Raw genomic sequence first — 16,034 nt, 5'->3', positions numbered from 1 at the left:
ATTTTAGTTTCCTTAAAAACTGCAAATAGAATGTTTCAGTTAAACATTGAAAAACACACTAAAGAACAGCTATTTCATTAAAGAGCAAAAAAAGGACAAGGGTGGGCTCAAAATTTTAAAATTTGGCTCTTTTGCAGCAGCATAACAAACTCTAGTTCTGATGAAGAAAATCCTGGGGTGCCTGGGAGGTGCAGTCGGTTAAGTGTCCCACTCTTGATTTCATATCAGGGTCCTGATCTCAGGGTCATGAGATTGAGTTCTGCATCTGGCCCTGTGCTCAGCGTGGAGTCTGCTTGAGATTCTCTCTCTCTCCTCCCTCCGCCCTCCCCAACTCTCTAAAATAAGTAAATGTACACTGCTGATACATATAATTACATGGATGCATCCCCAAAGCATTATGCTGATCAAAAGAAGCAAGACAGTAAAGAGTATGTTCTGTATGGTTCCATTTATACCAAGTTCTGTAGAACAGGCAAAACTAATCCATGGCTCTAGAATCAGAACAGGGTTTTCCACAGTTGGAGGTATTGATTGTAAAGGAACATAAGGCAAGTTTTTGGGGTAATGGAACTATTCCATACCTTGAGGAGGGTGTTGAGTAGTGGGTATACACATTTGCCAAAACTCATTGAACTGCATTTCATTTTTAAAATGTGTGAATTTTAGTGTATACTAATTTTACCTTAATAAGCCAATAAAAATAATAACAAACTAAATATATAGCATTATTCTGATTTTATTTTAATGAAAGTATATTTTATGTTTTCCACAAATTACTAGAAGTAAATAAATTGATTTATGAATAAGAATTATCTTCATGTGGTAAAATCATTGGTACTTTTGGGGCGCTTGGGTGGCTCAGTCAGTTAAGTGTCTGACTTTGGCTCAGACCATGATCGCAGAATCCTATGATGGAGCCCTGTGACTGGCTCCCCACTCAGTGGGAAGTCTGCTTTTCCCCCTGGCTGTCCCCCTCGCCCTCCCCCTGCCCCTCTCCCTGCCCCTCCCTGTCCCCCTCCTGCTCTCTCTCCCCCAAATAAATAAAATCTTTAAAAAAATCATTGGTATTTTTGTTTCTTTACCCTTTCAATATTTTCTGCAATTTATAGTTTATAATAAAGTCATTTAATAAATGCCACTATCACATACATGTCAGACCTATGACAAAAGTATTTGTAAATTTTTATTTATTTATTTATTTATGTATTTATTTAACTTATATGTTATTTATTAATAGTATTTATTATATTAAATTTATTTACTTATATTTTATTTTATATTTGTACATTTATAATATATTATTATTTTTAAAATTTTATTTATTTATTTGACAGAGAGAGACAGTGAGAGAAGGAACACAAGCAGGGGGAGTGGGAGAGGGAGAAACAGGCTTCCTGCCGAGCAGGGAGCCCGATGCAGGGCTCGATCCCAGGACCCTGGGATCATGACCTGAGCCAAAGGCAGACACTTAGCGACTGAGCCACCCAGGCACCCCTATAATATATTATTATATTGCTTATTTCATTATATTTAGTTACATATATATTTATATGCAATATAATATATTATATATATTATATATAATATATATAATACATTTATATATTATTTTTATTTTATTTATTGTATTATTTTATCCAAATCATATTTATTGGAAGCCAAACATAATTTATCAGTATAAATGCTGTTTAAAAAAATTAAAACCTAACAGTAAAGAATGTTTTAGGGCGCCTGGGTGGCTCAGTTGGTTAAGCGACTGCCTTCGGCTCAGGTCATGATCCTGGAGATCCAGGATCGAGTCCCGCATCGGGCTCCCTGCTCAGCAGGGAGTCTGCTTCTCCCTCTGACCCTCCCCCCTCTCATGTGCTCTCTCTCTCTCATTCTCTCTCTCAAATAAATAAATAAAATCTTAAAAAAAAAAAAAAAAAAGAATGTTTTAAAGAAATCAAGCCTTGATCCTGGGAAGCAGGGCAGAGCTCTTTAAATGTTGGTCAGTTCCGGGGTTCCTGTCCTTAGTTCCTTACCTTTTTATACACTCTACGTATACGTTCGAGCGACCTTAATCACATTCAGTAACTGCCTCACCACCAAGCTAACAATTTCCAATATCTTTTTCTACAGGGCTAATCTCTCTCCTGAGTTTCATGCCTACATATTTATCTGCCTTCTGGGTATCTCCAACTGAATGGTAATGACCTCAAATTCAACATTTTCCCACTGGAAATAATTAACAAGCCATTTCCCTAACTTCTTATGCATTTTTAAGGTGCACATTTGCTCATCACTTAGCCAGGAACTGAAGGGTTCCCTTTGTTTTCCCCCTTTACCTCCACTGTGCATCTCATGGGTGCTAAGTTCCGCCCATTGGGTCTCCGAAGTTGCTCTCGTGTCTGCCTCCTGCTTTTTCTCCCACCGTCACACGGAGCCACTGTTGGGTCTCTTATTAGCTCAAGTCTGACCAATGTCAGTAACCTGCTGCCTTATGTTTCTGCTTCCGCCTCAACTTTTACAGTTACCGTGTTTGGGCCCCTGCCGGTGTGCTCTTATCAAATGCAACTTGACTTCCAAAGAGGACATAGAGCAGTAAAACAGGCTGGGAGCTAGGGTCGGCCACTTATTATGTGTGACCTGGGATCGGTTATTCACTTCGACTTCCTCATCTACACAGTGAGGAAATAATGCTTACCATCAAAGTGCAGTGAGGAGCCCTACATGAAACAATCAATAAAAAGTGTTCTATATGGTGCCCGGCTCAATTGAAGAGATTGATAAATTATATGTTTTCACCTGTTATTCATAAACTTAAGCTTGATTCTGTGGACTTCTTTAGCATCTCTAAATCTTGGAATAACTTACTGCAATTTACTGTTTTCTGTTTACTGAGTCATTTCTGTCCACTCTATACAATCCAAAAAGCCAGGCTGAAGTTAAAAAGAATCAGTGATCAATGAAATGTCCTGCAGTGTATATACCATAGACCCTCACCCAATTAAACTCTCTTCTCTTTCTCCAACAGGTGGTGTAATTTCTAACTTAATGGTCTGTACCGATGTGTATTCCACAAGTTCTGGCCAGGAGTTTCTCCTTCTCGTTCCTTCATTCCTTCGTTCCTTCTTCCTTCCTTCCTTCCTTCGTTCCTTCCTTCCTTCATTCCTTCCTCCCTTCCTTCTTCTTGTTTTCTGTGGTCATACGAGAAGCTTGTCAGATAGTAAAGGTGACATTGTTTTCCATCTATTTTATAGTACCTATAGAATTTGGCTGTTTCTTTCTTTGTAAAATAGGGATAAAACTATAATTACCTAGTAGTGCAGTTGTGAGAATCAAATGATTTAATTCATGTGAAGCACATAGTTCCTGGCACATAGTAAGAACTCAATAAATGTTCATATATATTATTTATTGTTCCTTATCTTATTATTATTACATCCTCAACTAATTCAAACTCCATGGCAATCTAGAAATAGCATCAAAATGGACACATGCACACACATTTTGATAGTAATATCTGTATATATACATACATAACATAAAAATATATTAAAGATTTTTAGTTAATTTTCTTTGATGTAGTTTTAATTTCCTTTGCAGAAGGAATTTCTCATATTTCCAATAGATGATTGAAATGACTTCCATACCATCTCACCTGTTCAATTTTGTTCCATTTAACTGATATTCATCAGGTTGAATGTTCTGCATCAGACACTTTTGTGTGGTAATGGGCACCAAGTGGCAAATGGTATTAATACATCCCCGCTCTTATGGGGTTTAGAGTCTAACCGTGAATATAAATATTAAACAAGAGATTACAAGTTTGATTAATGTTATGTTTGGGGAAAGGAATGGCACTGTGCGAAGGTGCAGCTGTCATCCATTGATTTATGAGTTTCCAGGCAATGCATATACTGAGTGATTTAATTCGTTTTGATAATAGTCTCTCAGACTATCTCTCCTAAACAAGGAAACTTTTGCACTTCTTGCCTGTGTTATTTTAAAAACAAAACCCTTGAGCAGTGGACTTACCCTGGTAATAAGACATTTAAAAGCTTAGGATAAAAGAACAAAGGTTCTGATCCAAGTTACTCACACAATCAGAACGTACAAAGTAAATGAAAGAAATTCAGGCACAAATTTTTCACCACTGAATAATACTCTGGAGAGATCAGTGCACTTAATGAATGAATAAATGAATTCAGTAAGCAGAATAGAAGTTTAATTATGAGTGTACAATCCTGAAATACATTCTTTAATTTTAGATTTGTCACATATTGACTTTATAATCTTTGGCAAGTCATATTTTATCTCTTTCATTAAGATTTTGCTCTTTTTTTTTTAAAGATTTTATTTATTTATTTGAGAGAGAGAATGAGACAGAGAGAGAGAGAGCATGAGAGGGGTGGAGGATCAGGGGGAGAAGCAGACTCCCCACTGAGCAGGGAGTCCGATGCGGGACTCGATCCCGGGACTCCAGGATCATGACCTGAGCCGAAGGCAGTCACTTAACCAACTGAGCCACCCAGGCGCCCCAAGATTTTGCTCTTTCAAAACAGAAAATAATTAGAAGCAAAATTATGTGCCTTAAAGTTTACAAACTATATCAACTATTTTGAGTGAAGTTAGGTAATAAATGTGAGAAATAAAATTATGAAATTTTATAAATTTCAGTTTTACTTGACATTTAAAATAGCTATGCTGCCAAATATTGCAGAAATAAACAATCCTTAGATATCGTACCGTATATTATATTGTTCAAAGGAACTACTATCCTCTTTAAGGCAGAGACTGTCTTATTGGTCCATTTTACTTAAAGACAATGAATAAATATCTTTGCAAGGAATGAAGTGATTTTATTTATAGTTAATTGAATAACTAATGAAGGACTTTTTCCTAATACATTTATGTATATATGTAGGCATATATTCGTCTACATACCCAAGCAGCCAGCCATGTGTTTTGAGTTCACGCAGAGTTGACAATCATTCTTTCAAAAGCCCTTTTTGAGCATTTGCTGTATGCAGTCCTAGGCTGGGTGTGGAGAGGAGGCAAAGATGAACAAGATTGGTCCCTGGTTTCAAGCGGTTTACACTGATTATCAATTATTATTACAATTAAGATCATTCTCTAAATATCATAAATTATGTGAATCAATTGTTTGCTCAAAGACACTAAATTTTCATGACTGAAACCATGTAATTCATGTAATTTCATGTAATTTAGACTACCATAGACTAGTGTGGGCCAAATATATCTTCAAATAATTTTCAATTTTTACATTGCAATTCTTTTATAGCTGAAATGTCAGAATTTGAATTGTAGTACTGCCATCAGTCTAATATTTCTCTATCAAAGTCTTTGTCTTGGTTTCTTTCTTAATCTCACTCACTACTATATGTTCAAGTATATAAATATAGTTATAATTGTCTATTATTAAATCATAAGCTACCACACTTCCCTTCTTTATAATATATACTTTATGCCTTATACTATGAGTGTGTGTGTGTGCACAGTACACACACACACAGGGTGCACACACACACAGGGTGCACACACACAAATATATTTCCACATCAAATATGAGGTTGCCTCTGTACACAGGGAACAGTGAGATGCACAAAAATGAGTATGAGCGAACAAGTGCATAAGAGGGAGTGAGAGAGAGAGAGACAGAGAGAGAGTTAGATTTACTGAGAACCTAAAATAACTGGCAAATAACACAATTTAGAAAGCCAATGAACTTGACTACAAGGTGGCTTTAAGCTTTCAGTCTTTAACTCCAGCTTACACACACTTCCTCTTCCCTAGAAAATAAGGGCATGAAAGTGTACTGACCAGTCAGTGAGATCATAAAGTCACTAAACCAATAATAGGAAAGGATAACTGGTAACTCAACATGAAGAAGGCTAATGATTATGATGATGATGACAATAATAATAATAATAATAATAATAATAATATCCTGATACAAAAATTCTGAGAGCATAGACATCTGGATTAGGGAAAAGCTCCAAATACTTTAGAAGTCCTCAAGACATTCTTATTTTGTAATACAATACCATAATTATATTCATAATAATCACTTCAACTATCAAAAATGTTTTTACATTACATGTGGCCTTTTGAAGAAGAAATGCGATTACAATAATTCAGTGTATAAAGTTGTCCTCCAAAATAGTTAACATTGTTTAAGAGTTTGATCACTGCATAGGGAAAGTTCCATCAACCTAGACACCCTTCTGTGAAATACTTTATTCCCTAATATCCGTGTAAATAAGACAGTCACTCACTTTTCCTGGGCACTAATCCTACACATCTCTTTCTTTTTGAATCCTGGTAATGAGATATATTTAAACAAATGCGGTATTCTAAGCATCAATAAACAGAAAGATTTGCCTCTGCTGTGCAATTGGGGTATCACTTTAAGTTTGCCATACTTTGTGAATGACAAAGTCTTTAGAAGTTCTTATCATACACATCGTATTTTGAAAGTTACTCCACAGTCAAGAATATGAGTAGATCATATGATCTTCCATTTGTGGTGTGCAATTCCATTTACTCGAGGCTTTTTTGTTAATGTATCCAGTTTCCCTGAATGACTATAACATTTCCTGGCTAGTGATACCACCAGTCCTTCTGGAGCTCTAAAACATAAAAGCGTAAGACTTTATACATCTTTTTAAAAAAAAACATTATCTGGGGGTGCCTGGGAGGCTCAGTCGTTAAGTGTCTGCCTTTGGCTCAGGTCATGATCCCAGGGTCCTGGGATGGAGCCCCACATTGGGCTCCCTGCTCCATGGGAAGCCTGCTTCTCCCTCTCCCACTCCCCCTGCTTGTGTTCCCTCTCTTGCTGTGTCTCTGTCAAATACATAAATAAAATCTTAAAAAAAAATTATTTGTTAGCCATTTGTGTATCTTCTTTGGAGAAGTGTCTGTTCATGTCTTCTGCCCATTTTTTGACTTGATTATTTGTTTTTTGGGTGTTGAGTTTGAGAAGTTCTTTATAGATCTTGGATATTGGCCCTTTATCTGTAGTGTCATTTGCAAATACCTTCTCCCATTTTGTGGGTGGCCTCCTTGTTTTGTTGACTGTTTCCTTTGCTGTGCAGAAGATTTTTATCTTGATGATGTCCCAAAAGTTCATTTTTGCTTTTGTTTCCTTTGCCTTTGGAGACATGTCTTGAAAGAAGTTGCTGGAAATTCAAATCAAAACCACATTGAGATACCACCTTACACCAGTTAGAATGGCAAAAATTGACAAGGCAAGAAACAACAAATGTTGGAGAGGTTGTGGAGAAAGGGGAGCCAACCCTCTCACACTGTTGGTGGGGATGTACAGCCACTTTGGAAAACAGTGTGGAGGTTCCTCAAAAAGTTAAAAATAGAGCTGCCCTACGACCCAGCAATTGCACTACTGGGCATTTAACCCAAAGATACAGATATTGTGAAAAGAAGGGCCACATGCACCCCAATGTTCATAGCAGCAATGTCCACAATAGCCAAACTGTGGAAAGAGCCAAGATGCCCTTCAACAGATGAATGTTTAAAGAAGATGTGGTCCACATATACGATGGAATATTACTCTGCCATCAGAAAGGATGAATACCCAAATTTTGCATCAACATGGATGAAACTGGGGGAGATTATGCTAAGTGAAATAAGTCAAGCAGAGAAAGTCAATTATCATATGATTTTACTTATGGGGTGGAATGTAAGGAATAGCATGGAGGACATTAGGAGAAGGAAGGGAAAAATGAAGGGGTCGGGGGAGTCAGAGGCGGAGACAAACCATGAGAGACTATGGACTCCAGGAAACAAACTGAGGGTTTTAGAGGGAGGGGGGTGGGGAATGGGTTAGCCCGATGATGGGTATAAAGGAGGGCACATATTACATGGACCACTGGGTGTTATACACAAACAATGAATCATGGAACACTACATCAAAAACTAATGATGTACTGTATGGTGACTAACATAACATAATAAAAAATAAATAAAAGTTTGTTTTCCCACAAAAAAATTAAAAATTAAAAAATTAAAAAACATTATCTAATGTCTGTTTTTATTTTAATTCTTTATACAACCACCAAGTTTGATTATAATTTGGTGGCTTATTGCTTATGTTTTTTCAATTTTTCTTTTTTTCCTTTCTTTTACTTCTTTTTTTCCCCTGGTCATTTACATCCATTCCTCCTTCTTCTGTTAACCCCAGCTGCGCTTAATACAAACCGCTCTAAGGGCAATGGTGGTGGGATGTCCATTAGAGTTCCTTGGCCTCCCTTAGCTAAGAGGGGGTCTAAAGCCTCAAAGACTGAAGTGTAAATTTGCATAAATGAGTCATATAGGAATGCAGAAGATACAGGTTTTATACTCTCCACAAGGGACACGATTGGTAATATTTTTTCCTTCACGTGCTAATTAGGTGATTATCCTTTATGAATTATTCCTATTCTTCCCTAGGGCACATGGCTTCCTTCATGCAAGAAGGAGAGATTTCTGTGAAAGCTCTTGTTTCCATAACATTTATTGTTCCTAATCCCAGAGAAAATAGACACATAATCTCTCCCATCATCCATATATTAAACCTTGAAAAAAAGTAATTGGCCTTGTGCTGGAGTCACATGGCCCTTTCTGAACCAATCACAGTAGTTGCAGAAAGAAGTTGATCTGATGGGCCAGTTTAGCGCTTGTCCCCACCCATGGCGAGAAAGAGGCTGATTAATGTTTGCTAGCTGGATCACAACCACATAGAAGTGTTGAGCTAATTACTGATGTCCATTATAGGGACTATTCCAGAGCACTATTTTAGTATAGACCTGGCTTTGTTTGTAATATTAAACTCGCAAATTCTACATTTAAAAAGCGCTATCTTGTGTCAAATGTCCATTGTTTAGACCTACAACTTTGTAGTAAATGCTTTTCTAAATGGAACATGGTAAAATGTCACCTTGCATGCGGGTTGACTTTTTAAAAAATGTAAGTCTGTTGACAGTGCATAACAATGACTAGTAACAACACATAAACAAGGAACATGAAAATCAAGATCACATAAGAGCGGAATCATGTTAACAGTAGTGAAATCTATTTTAAATCCATTAGAAAAGCTTCAGTAAGTACCAGTAATGAGTTTTAAAGCACCTGGGTCAGAAACACCAAACAAGCTGCTAGTTCACCACCCAGGATTCATTAATCATTTATGTTGCCTGCAAAACTGGTCTGTGAAAATGGACGTGCATGCAATGGAGGAGATGCTGATCCATGAACTTTTCAGACATGAAGACTGCACAGATGTTAACTACCAATAACAGCTTCAATAAGAAACTGAAGATTTGTGATATGACCAGGAAGAAAAGATTAGGAAAAATGACTTCTAGAATATTCTAGATGGACACATATTTCTCCGTTAAGTTTCCAAGCAAAATAGTCAGATGCTCAGCATAGAACTTCACTGGAAGCTCTCTTCTCTGCCCTTTAACTCTGATTTGCTGGTTTTACAGATGTACTTCCTCACTTTGTAAACCACAATGACCCATTCCTCTGGCCACTGAATTCCTGCAGAGACTAGGCACCTGTGTTATGTCTGCATGCTTCAGCTATTAGCCGTTGATATCTGTGCTTACTGAGAGTCAAATGTGTAATGTGTTTGTGCCCGAACCTGGTTTCGCCAGTTCGCCTATTACTATAATAAAATAATTAAATATTAATAAGCTGAAGTAATATTCATAGTAAAGGAGAGTTGTTTATGTGAAAATTTGGTTAAAAACATTGTAAAATCTTGGCTAATACAATTTTTTAAATGCTGTATAATTACATGCGTGCATGGATTTTAAAGTGGTTACTTTGGCCATCTTGTTTTCCACTTAGATTCATTTTCCTCCATTTTTCACTGTGATACCTTCTGGTGCCCCCCCTCAAATTCACTCATTTCTTTTTCCCACCTTCTTCGGTTCTTTGGGAGGCTGACTCATAAGGACTTATTTATCAATGGACTCCCCCGATCTCTGACTTCTGCTTGTTTTGGTCAATGAGAATCACTGGCAGGAGATCAGAGTGAGGGAGGTATTATTTCTTGCCCCGGTTCCTTCCCGGTGGGATCCCGGTTGACTACACTCCTGGACCAAAATTCCCATTTTCTGACAGGTAGCCTTCTCTCTCTGGCTCCTGGTAACTACTCCTTCTCTTTTCCTGGCACACCTCCAGGTAGGAACTGTCATCAGATTTTACCAGCCCTATTGTACTACATTACCCCTGGTGTCTCCTCGTACTTGGCCAACATTCTTATTTGTAGTCCCTTTTTGGAACTCACCTTGACTTACCCATTTTGAACGTACTGGTTGTTTCCTGCCAATGTTCGGGCTAACATGCTGGAGGAGTGAAGAGAATGGCTCCTGATTCAGGACAGCCCTGGATGCAAATCTTAACTCTTTCCCTATAGTGAGTGGAGAATGTAGAGCACCATTGGTTCTTCAAACTCCACATTCTTCTTTATAAAAATATAGATAATAATAAATACTACTCCATAGACACACAATCTCCTTCCACTGCCATAGCGAATATCCATTATTTACAGCTTTTTTGTTTAACTCAGTGTCTGGCACATACTAAATGCTTATTTAAGTTTTGATACATGAAAAAATTATTCTATGAATGAAAGACAATCTTTTCTCATAGAGACTCACTTCTTGGTAAATTTGGCAGTCGTTAATCAGATAATTCCTCTAGAATGTTTAGAAAGAATATTCCTTGAGTAAGAACTTTCACTAATGTCTCATCCTATTGGTTTAGCACACAGTCTAAAATAAATCCTGCAAAATTGAAATGAGCTAAAGTAAAAGGACACAAAATGAGTCATGAAGGTATGCACTGTTTTGGCTTTAGAGCCGTGTGGGCTAGGAGTTTAAAATGTCTGGCTTCCTCATCAAATAGACTTTCTATAAAATGGCACATTGGCTAATTATCCCAGTGTGTGTACTGGCGTATTAACAATTTGCTATGTAACACTTATGTAACCTTATTCAGATTATTTTATATATATATGTAAACTTATGACCCTCCAATGTAGTTATCCTTTTATTATCCTCATTTTACAGAGAAGGAAACGGAAGAACACCAAGATTAAATAACTTGCTCAATGGCCAATACATGTTGAGTCAGACCCTATACACTTAACGACCAGCTTGTAGTTGCCAAGAGCAGAGAAAAAGTCATGTGTTTACTACACTTCCTCTTTCAGGTCACACAGAAAGGCTGCATTTCCTAAATTGTCCTGCAACTAGATGTGCCCCAATAACTGAGTTCTGACCCGAGGAATGTAGGCAATAATGATGTAACCCCCTTCCAGGCATGGCCTTTGAAATCACCCGATACAGTCCTCCAGCTCTTCTCTGACAGCTTAGGAAGCCAGGGGCTCCTCAGGGGACCACTACAAGATGGCAAAGGGCTGCCCAACCTGTTTTCAACTGTGACATGAATAAGAAATCAATTTTGATGGCATGAAACTATTATGATTTAAGGGTACATTTATCCACTAAGACGTAGCTTAGTGTGAGCTAACAAAAAAATTGGACTTTTGAATCAGACTGCTTTAAAGTAAAACAACAATATATGGCATTGGCCTCATTGTTAGGCAACAGTAAGGTCAATATGAGAGATGAGGATATATAAGAAACTAGTGATCCGTTTTATACTGTGGAAGAGCAGCTGGGAAAACTGTTGCCTTTAGTAGCTTGGGAGACAAAGTAAGTATCTTTAACTTGTACTTTTAGAAGAAGTGTATGAATAGGATAAGAGAACTAGTGTCTACTAGCTGCCTTGGCAAGGTTATTACCAAAAAAAAAAAAAAAGTCAGAAAATAGCTGACTAGCATGTAAATAGAATTGAAAGAGAATAGATTCTGGAAATTGGGGTCTTGCTGTGCTAGAAGATGCCAAATAATTAAAGATGAGATTTTAGAAGACACTCAAGAAAAGAATCATACTTCAAAGGTTATAAAACCCCAAAAGAAGGCGTGGTCTCTAACACCCACATCAGATTGTGTCCAAGGAGCATAAGGAACAAGGAGGAACTTCCCTGCAGAGAGAAGCAGGGGTGATAGAGAACAGCGGTCAAATCCATACCCCCTAGGAGTGGAACGAGAGTGTGGGTCAGCAGAACAAAAGGGCACGCACACTTATTCTTGCCGCCTGAACAACTTCACGTCCTCAAATTGGCTGCTGGCCCTGTTCTATGGCCAGGTACAATGTGTCAATTTCACAGAAATATCTCGCTATAAGTCATTAAAAAAAGCTCTTTTCATCTCAAAAATGCCAACCTGATAAAAAAAATAGCAGACAATAAGATCACCATGGACATCACAAGAATTTCAAATTATCTCATGGCCATTGCTTTTTGAAAAACTATAATTGCTATTTCCTCATTTGGGAAATTTCTAGTAATTGTCAAAATACTTAGGGAAACTGAAATTTCAATGAATATGAAAGTGACACTGGAACAATAGGATTGATTTCTGACTGGCAGTTATATCCCTATGGGCTTACCCAAGTTTAGTTTCTTTGTGAGGGAGTACGCAGAATCTTGCCTGTTGGATTTAGGTATTCAGAGCAGTGTGCCGGGGATGGAGAGGTGCCCTGCAAAGAAGAAATATGGGGGGTATTTCTCTACTACCAGTTGTACTTAAATGACTGGTAGATGCATTGTTTCACATTAAAACCAACACGTTGTACTGTGGATTAGATTCGAACACTTAGATGAATGTTTGAGATAAGATCTAGAACTACAAATAAATTTATTTTTGCCTCATCGACAGGCTTCGCTTGCCCGGGGCTGAATCACTTGGCAGACAGAAGTTTGTGAGTCTGAATTAGCCGAGAAGCTGGGAGGTGAGAGGGAACAGAAGGAAAGAAGGGGTGTAGGAGGCATCCTGCAATTTAACAAAATGGGTTTTCGTGCTTCTTGATATTTAGATCTAAAATCCCAATGGTCTTAGGCCACTGGAAAGAAGAGCAATTTCAGGTCTAGGATTTCTGAGGGGTGAATGTTCCAAGTAATTGGGATGTGTAATGTCTCCTGGCAGAATGAAGGTGGAGAAACAGGACTCCTATGCTTTTTATCCTTTTTCATTTATTTCCCTTTCTCTCATTAAGCCCTTCAGTTCAATTCAAGTTAGCATAATTCAAAATGCTACTACTCCAAACAAAGGTATATTTCTTTATAGGTAGATCAATGGGTGGATGTATGGATAGAAAATGGAAAGAAAAAGAGAGGCACAGAGAAAGAGATTCCATGAGTTCATGAAATCCTTACTACCCCCAACCTGCCCCCATCTCACGCATTCTCCTGCCACAGTGGTGGCACCAGACCAAGACCGAGCTACTTGGGAACAACAACAGGACATTGTGTCACAGACAGAGGGGCACTCCATATTTTTTTTGGAGTTGGTGAAGTGGAAGAATGGGGATTTGGGTTTACAGGTGATCCTCTTTCCTATCCTGGGATGAGTCTGTAGAAAGGAGCCCAACAAAGAGAACCCAGGGAAGGCCGAGGCTTTTCGGGGCCCAGATCTAGATGAACCACAGTCCAGCTGCAGCCCTGTGTTTCCTCCTTTCTTTCCCTGTTTCAGTTAGTCTGAGTTGAGTTTCTGTTTCTTCCCATTAAAAGATTCTGGGCTAAAGCAGCACAAAAGGGAATCTACAAGAACCGGTGGTGCAGAGGGAACAGGGAGATGTAGTTCTAAAGTAGCCATTACTTTTCCAAATGGCCTTTTTCTTGGTTGAGCTGTGATTGAAAGTAAAATCTTGAGTCATGTCCTAGATGTTGAGATTTTATTAGAATGCAAATAGACTTTAAAAAAACCCAACTTACTGGTAATTTTTTTGAAGTATATAAGGATATAATTACATATGTTATAATTATATTTAATTATATACTTAATTATAATTATACTTATTTTATAATTATAGCATATAATCATATATTATAATTAACATATAATTAATAATATCAATTAATGGTTATAATGGTGTGATTAATGATTGATATATAATATTAATAATTTATTATATTATCATATTTTATGTTATATATGCACATATACATATATATCTCCACTTTATAAGCATGATGGCTGTGATGTCAAAGAATTTCAGAGTCTTGTGGATATCTTCAAAAATAGTTCTGAAGGATTTGGGTCACTGGAGAGACCTAATAGGCCTGAGATGGCCGGATCTGCCAAGGCGGGGACAGCACTCTTAGATTATGTCTGGCCCCTTTGGCTTTAGGAATTTAGAGAGTTCCTAAAGTTAGGAGTCATATCTTAGTCCTCTTTTTACCTGCCAAAACAAGCTCTGCAGTCCTACCAGATCCTTCTTCACCTATGAATAAATCTGTATATATTTTTGAAAAAAGGTGCTACAACCAACTGTGTTGTTTTAGAGAATTTCTCCTGGCCACACCTTCTATTTTTCATTAAAATGCTCCTGTTCAATTCTGGGTTCTTGTCCCATTGCCTCATATCTGGTTTCCACCTTTCTGCCTGGCTCTTTACTCCGATGCTTTATTAGGACTGCTCATATTAATCCTGGCTGTCCGCTATTTGTTGACTTTCTAACATTGAAGCTCTTCCAACTTCTTCATTGCATCCTCGTCACCAGAACCCATAATAAGCCATCATCAGACTCTGCTTGCTGAAGGAGAGAGTTTGGACTCCACTCTCTGCACTGAATATCTTTGACCTTCAGTTCCATCTCTGTGTGGCTCCACCATGTTGGAAGCCTCAGGAGGCTGAATTTTACAGCTTCCAACAACTGGATCCTTTCCTCTCTGGCTTCCAGTTGGGATTAGCCAATGGGAAGCCCTTGTGAGAGAACAGAGAGCAGTGGGAGACATGAGTCAGATAATGACTTCCTGGCTTCTCTGGGGTCACAGTAGCAGGTTGTTTCCTCACTGCTAAGGTCATAGGTCCCGTCAGGTGGCTCACATGTGGCTCTCTCCGGGTCTGGTAACCTGTCCCTCCCACTGGCCCTACAGGCCCCACACTTGCTGCCCTACATGCGTCAAGACCCCTTGATGGTTTCCCTTAATTCCGCCTACACCTTTGTATAAGGTTTCCCTTTTGAGTCTTCTCAATTACCTCATTAATGTGCGTCATCTCTCTCCTGCAAGGACCTTGATTAAAACACCTCTGGTTCCTAGAGTGCTGCCCTGAACGTAGTAGGACCAGAGGGCACCAGGACACCTTGAATTCCATTCCTGGAATCACCACTTATAAGATAGTTATTGAACAAGCATGCACTGGTTACTTGTTATATCCTGGACACGTTGCCTTTGTCTTTAATCCCTGTCCTCAACGGAAACTGCCATGACAGGAACATGGAGAGAAGCCCTGGGGGCCTTTGGGAAGCTGAGACTGTGAGCCACATTTCATTAGATGAATGAGAGGTTGCTGCACAGACAACAGGGAATTATACATACAGGCAAAATACACAAATCAGAGAGATAAACCTGTTGTGGAAACTTCTAGCACATGTGTAGACTTGGAGGTATGCACCTGGAAGTGGGTAGCGAAAGGAGGGGCTTAAAAAGGTGGGCTGAAGTCGTATTACAAAGAGTGCATATTCATTCATCAAATATCTATGTTTGATAAAACATTATATTATGAATTTGTGGCTCTATTCTATAGGACTCTAAGAGTGGGAGATAGGATTGGACACAAGACTTAAGTGACCGTATACCTGCAAAAGTTAAAAAATTGTTGCCATCATGGAATATGTGATATTTCATTCTTAAAATTAACTAAAAACAACATATCCTGTTACATACTTCACAATAATAAGAGAGGAAAATAGGAGTCATTTAAAAGTTCTGGGGAGTTGCTTGTTCAGTCGAGAATACTATCTCTACAGCAGAGAGACCTGAATGCTTTCTTAATTCTAATCAGAGGACTTGATGTCCTTACCTCGTGGGACCCACAGGCCGTGCTTGCTTCCAGAGGGACTGGCGGTGTCCTATAGGATGATCCTGTGCTCTACATCTTCCTGTCACACTCC

This window comes from Phoca vitulina, unplaced genomic scaffold, assembly GCF_004348235.1.
Source record: "Phoca vitulina isolate PV1807 unplaced genomic scaffold, GSC_HSeal_1.0 scaffold18, whole genome shotgun sequence".
Classification (NCBI taxonomy): domain Eukaryota; kingdom Metazoa; phylum Chordata; class Mammalia; order Carnivora; family Phocidae; genus Phoca; species Phoca vitulina.
Note: the sequence above shows the minus strand (reverse complement) of the source record.